Source organism: Salvelinus fontinalis, chromosome 7 (assembly GCF_029448725.1).
Source record: "Salvelinus fontinalis isolate EN_2023a chromosome 7, ASM2944872v1, whole genome shotgun sequence".
Lineage (NCBI taxonomy): Eukaryota > Metazoa > Chordata > Actinopteri > Salmoniformes > Salmonidae > Salvelinus > Salvelinus fontinalis.
The window spans coordinates 48965100-48971338 of NC_074671.1; positions in this window are offsets into that span (position 1 = coordinate 48965100).

Here is a 6239-nt window from a genome sequence, read left to right on the forward strand (position 1 = left end):
ACAAGGCTCGCTCTCAGAAGAGCCAAATCCAAATCAAATCAAATCCAATTTTATTGGTCACATACATATGGTTATCAGATGTTATTGCGAGTGTAGCGAAATGCTTGTGCTTCTAGTTCCGACAGTGCAGCAATATCTAACATGTAATCTGACAATTCCACAACTACCCAATAGACACAAATCAAAGTAAAGGAATGGAATAAGACTATATACATATAAATATATGGATGAGCAATAACAGAGCGTCATAGGCAAGTGTAACGTCCTGACCAGAGTTCTTATGTGTTTTGCTTGTTTAGTGTTGGTCAGGACGTGAGCTGGGTGGGAATTCTATGTTGTGTGTCTAGTTTGTCTGTTTCTGTGTCCAGCCTAATATGGTTCTCAATCAGAGGCAGCTGTCAATCGTTGTCCCTGATTGAGAATCATATACAGGAGGCTTGTTTTGTGTTGGGATTTTGTGGGTGATTGTTTCCTGTCTCTGTGCTTGTGTTCTGCACCAGATAGGTCTGTCTCGTTTTTCACATTTGTTATTTTGTATAGTGTTCACGTATTCGTCTCTTTGTTTATTAAAAATGTTGAACACTAGCCGCGCTGCATTTTGGTCCTCTCCTTCACCAATGGAAGAAAACCGTTACAGCAAGATGCAATATATGGTATAATATACAGTATATACATGTGAGATGAGTAATGCAAGATATGTAGACATTATTAAAGTAGCATGATTAAAGTTACTAGTGATCCATTTATTAAAGTGGCCAGTGATTTAAATTCTGTATGTAGGCAGCAGCCTCTCTGTGTTAGTGATGGCTGTTTAACAGTCTGATGGCCTTGAGATAGATGCTGTAGATGCTGTTCAGTCTCTCGGTCCCAGCTTTGATGCACCTGTACTGACCTCGCCTTCTGGATGGTAGTGGGGTGAACAGGCAGTGGGTCGGGTGTTTGTTGTCCTTGATGATCTTCTTGGCCTTCCTGTGACATCGGGTGCTGTAGGCGTCCTGTAGGGCAGGTAGTTTGCCCCCGGTGATGCATTGTGCAGACCGCACCACCGTCTGGAGAGCCTTGCGGTTGTGGGCGGTGCAGTTGCCGTACAGGCGGTGATGCATTCCGACAGGATGCTCTCAATTGTGCATCTGTAAAAGTTTGTCTGGGTTTAAGGTGACAAGTCACATTTCTTCAGCCTCCTGAGGTTGAAGAGGCACTGTTGCTCCTTCTTCACCGCACTGTCTGTGTCGGTGGACCATTTCAGTTTGTCCTTGATGTGCACGCCGAGGAACTTAAAACTGTCCTTCTCCATTGCTGTCCCGTCGATGTGGATAGGGGTGTGCACCCTCTGCTGTTTCCTGAAGTCCACAATCATCTCCTTTGTTTTGTTGACGTTGAGTGAGTGGTTATTTTGCTGACACCACACAAAGCTTCACGTTTCAACGAGGACCCTTGTGACATATGATGGACAAAGATTTCAGGTCATTTTGTTATAAGCTCTCTCTCATTCAACCAAGGCGTTTGCTTCAGAGAAGATAGAATATGGTATTTGGCTATATGCATGTTTACACTAAAGTGAAGAACAGGGGTTAGAAGTATCAACTTGCTGTGCATTTGCTTTGGAGTGCGATCCAAATAATGCTCTCTGTCCAGAGTTGCGTCCCAAATGGCACCCTAATTTCCTATACAGCGCACTACTTTTGATCAGGGCCCACAGCGGTCTCGCCAAAAGTATTGCACTATATAGGAAATAGGGTGCCATTTGGGACGCAGGCTATCTCTCCAGTTTAATGTTGGAATTGTTAAATGGGGGAGATGAAACATGAAAGACTGAAAATACTGAGTATAAATATTAATATTTGTTTTGTTGTTTGTGTTTGTGTATCACTAAAAGGGCTCTTCATAGGATCATAATAACATGTATCTCAGGGGCGTAATGGATGATTGCACATAAAACAGGTGGTAATTAACTAGTTCTGACTCAAAGTTCTGACTTAATAACCTGCCCAGGGACTGCGGTTGAAAATTAGCCGGCTGGCTAAAACCGGCACTTTTACTGAAACGTTGATTAATGTTGATTAACGTTGATCCCTGTAAAAATAAAATGAACTCAAACAATAACCAGTAAGTATGTTCACACAAACAAATACATGAATTACTTGCCATGATATAGAATGAACATGCTGTGTAGCAACATAATGTTTCATAAAGTATAGTAATGACATGGGAAATAAAGTATCTATTACACCCCTGAAGGGCCAACCGATTATATTGAAATCAGATCAATTTCATTATAGTGTGTAGATGCACCATGATAATAGCTGTGTTTTATATATTGTCATAATTATATTATGCACATAGAATGAAGACATTATTTGCTTGTTCGGCATGGTTGTCTTGAGGTTTTGTGCAGTGAATTATCTGAAGTAAACAACTGAGCATTATTAAATATGGCAAATGTAGACCAATCCTAAGTCTCAATTTCCTTTCATGGGAGAGCAACAAAAGATAGATACTGCCGAAGCTAAATCCCCTATTATACCTTATTATCGTGAAATCAATTGCTTATTTTTCATAACGGATCACACAGTCAGACTTGCCAACAATCTTACACATTTAATCTAGCAGTTTACGCCTAAACACATGTCAAGATGCCAGACAGCTATACATTTTGTCTCCTGGCTTCTCTATTACCAAGTGACTCACCTCAGGTTCCTTTGTCAGGGATCTGTATTAACACTCCTCCCTGCTACGCTGATGTATCTGTGCCATTAAGTGAAACAGACAGGCCAAGGCTTTGCATTTGGTGATTTAGGCAGGCCTTGAGTCAGCAATTTTACGTTGCTAATGGTTTTCAGCTGTGGTAGATTGCTAAGGGATAAGTCCCTGAGGTGAAGTTTTTAGGTTGAGACTGTGACGGATGGCAATCAAAGAGATCAACCATACTGCTACAGTGGTAAACATGAAAATAAATACGATTCCAAATGAAACGAACACCACAACCTCTGTCTCATGGTTTAAAAAAGAAAATCTTCCCCCGTGTGGCTTCACCCAATTTACATTACATCCTTACATTTCTTTCAACAAAAAAGGTAATTTTGTCAGCAGTCGCTGAATGTCATTACACTTTTTGGTGTTTTTTAAAACTAATAATACGTATATTCAACTTTTATAGCGTTTTTCATTACAGACAGAATCTCAAAGCACTTGTTGAGCAAGATATCCAACAAGAAGTAATTTGAAAATAAATATAGGCTACAACAGTAGCTAGATCAGATAGACCAGGGATGGGCAACTCCAGTCCTCGGGGGCCGGATTGGTGTCACACTTCTTCCCCATGAGACAAAGCTGGTGGAACTAATTGCATTCTAAACTGAAGCTCACGATTAGTTGATTATTGGAGTCAGGTGTGTTAGCTGGGACTGGGGCAAAAGTGTGATACCAATCAGGCCCCAGAAGACTGGAGTTGCCCATCCCTGAGCTAGATCAACTCTGTTTGAGTGCTTCTTGAAGCCTCCAGCAGATGGGCAGCCGCGGTCGTGAGAGGATCTGGAAGCTCATAGTTATCGGAGGTGGTGGTCGCCGTCTGCAGCTTCAACAAAGTACTGAGTAAAGGGTCTGAATACTTATGTAAATGTGGGGATTTCAGTTTTTTTTTGTCATGATGGGATATTGTGTGTATATTGATGAAAAAACAACAACTCTTTAATCCATTTTAGAATTAGGCTGTAACGTTACAAAATGTGGAAAAAGTCAAGGGGTCTGAATACTTTCCGAATGCACTGTATATGTTTTTCAATGACATTCTTAGAATATTCTCTGAACATTACCTAAGTTTTCTTGTGGTTTTTATGGAGAGAAAAAATGAACAATTTGACATTCCCATTTGTAGAACATTCCTAGAACATCACCAAAATTGTAGTTAAATGTAACCATGTTTGAACTTTTAGGAAACGTGTTAAAAATAACGAAATACCAAGAAAACAAGTATATTTTTTCAAGTTCCTTAAATGTGCTGACAATGTTCCAAAACCAAGCAACTATCCTGCACCATTCCCCGAAAGTTGTGAGAAGGTTGTATGCAAAACAACCATAGGACCACCATGCTCTCACCAACCTCTAAGAAACATATTGCTCTCAGAATGTTATGTGCTAGCTGGGATCTACTAGCTGACACGTCATGTTGTTGAGGCTCACAATTCTTTAACTGCAGGTAATTAAGTATTCTATACCATTCAGTGCTGGAAGGACGGTCAAGAACCCATTTACATGTTAGCACCGAGCTCTCCTCCTCAATCACCTCTCTCAGACTTTTTAATGAATGTTAATGCACTTGTGAAATTCTCAAGGCCAAGAGTCATGCAGGCAGGAGATACACTCCTGTATGTAGCCTAGTAACTTAGTCTGAGCAGGTAATCCATAGCAAACAAAACAGTGTCTATGTCCCAAACGGGTACCCTATTCCCTACATAGTGCATAACTGTAGTGCACTATGTAGGGCATAAAGTGCCATTTTTAACATAGCCAGTGATGAACATGTATACTGGTTTATTACAGATTCAATAACAGGTGGATTAACATGTCAAACCACTAATCAGAAAAGTGACGACTATGATAATTGCAATAGATTGAACACACATCAGACAAAATAGTAGAGGTATTCCATCTCTGTCCAGCTATTTTGATTGATTAAGTCCCTTTGACACCTTCCCTCGTAATCATGTGTACTTGCCTAGATAATTATTTTACATTATAAACTGGGTGGTTTGAGCCCTGAATGCAGATTGGCTGAAAGCCTTGGTATAATAAACCGTACAGTACACCACAGGTATGACATTTTTTTTCTTCTTCTACTGTTCTAATTACGTTGGTCAGTATATATTAGCACTAAGGCTCCTCGGGGGGTTGTGGTATATGGCCATTATACCACTGCTAAGGGCTGTATCCAGGCACACCACATTGCGTTGTGCATAAAAATAGCCTTTAGCTGTGGTATATTGGCCATAGACCCCCCCCCCCCCCCCCTGTGTATAATTGGTTAATTATATCACTGATGAAGCTGTCTTTGCCCTTTCTTTTCCTACTATCTCTGTATGCTCCACATTTGCTGTGTTGTCCCTCTATATCTGCTGCTCTCTTGTTCTACCTCCCTCTACATTCTGTATTCGCAAATCCCTTACAATCCCTCTACCTCCTCCCTCCATCCTCCTCCCTCTACTCAGACCTTCTTCTCGCCCTGTCAGCATCAGTATTAAGCCTTTTATGTGATCCTGGGCTGGTTCGATATCACTGTGAGCTCTTTTGGGTCAGGGCCCTCTTGGGCCCCTCCTAAGCAAATAAGATATTGAAGGGGGGACAAATTAAATGGTGCTGTGAACGTATATACACTTTCCCACGCTACGGTTTGCACTGGGCTCTATGGGATTTTGCATGGAGAGCTGTATGTGTGTGTGTGGGGGGGGGGGGGGGGGGGGCTGTGGGACAATGCATGGCAGCTGTAGTGTCTACCACCTCTGTTGTGGACTTGTGTGTGGCAGTCAGAGAGAAACAGGAGAAAACAGAGAGATTTAAAAAACGGGACCAACACTTTACATGTTGCGATTGTATTTTTGTTCAGGGTATATATCGGTAACAATATGGAGGTAGTAATGACTGTCATATCTGTAGGTGGTCCTGTATGGCTCAGTTGGTAAGGCATGGCACTTACAATGCCAGGATTGCGGGTTTGATTCCTAGGGCCACCTATACTTAAAATGTACAGTTGAAGTCAGAAGTTTACATACACCTTAGCCAAATACATTTACACTGAGCTTTTCACAATTCCTGATATTAAATCCTAGTAAAAATTCCCTATCTTAGGTCAGTTAGGATTACCACTTTATTTTAAGAATGTGAAATGTCGGAATAATAGTAGAGAGAGTGATTTATTTCAGCTTCTATTTCTTTCATCACATTCCCAGTGTGTCAGAAGTTTACATACACTCAATTAGTATTTGGTAGCATTGCCTTTAAATTGTTTAACTTTGGTCAAACGTTTCGGGTAGCCTTCCACAAGCTTCCCACAATAAGTTGGGTGAATTTTGGCCCATTCCTCCTGACAGAGCTGGTGTAACTGAGTCAGGTTTGTAGGCCTCCCTGCTCGCACATGCTTTTTCAGTTCTGTCCATAAATATTCTATAGGATTTAGGTCAGGGCTTTATGATGGCCACTCCAATACCTTGACTTTGTTGTCCTTAAGCCATTTTGCCACAACTTTG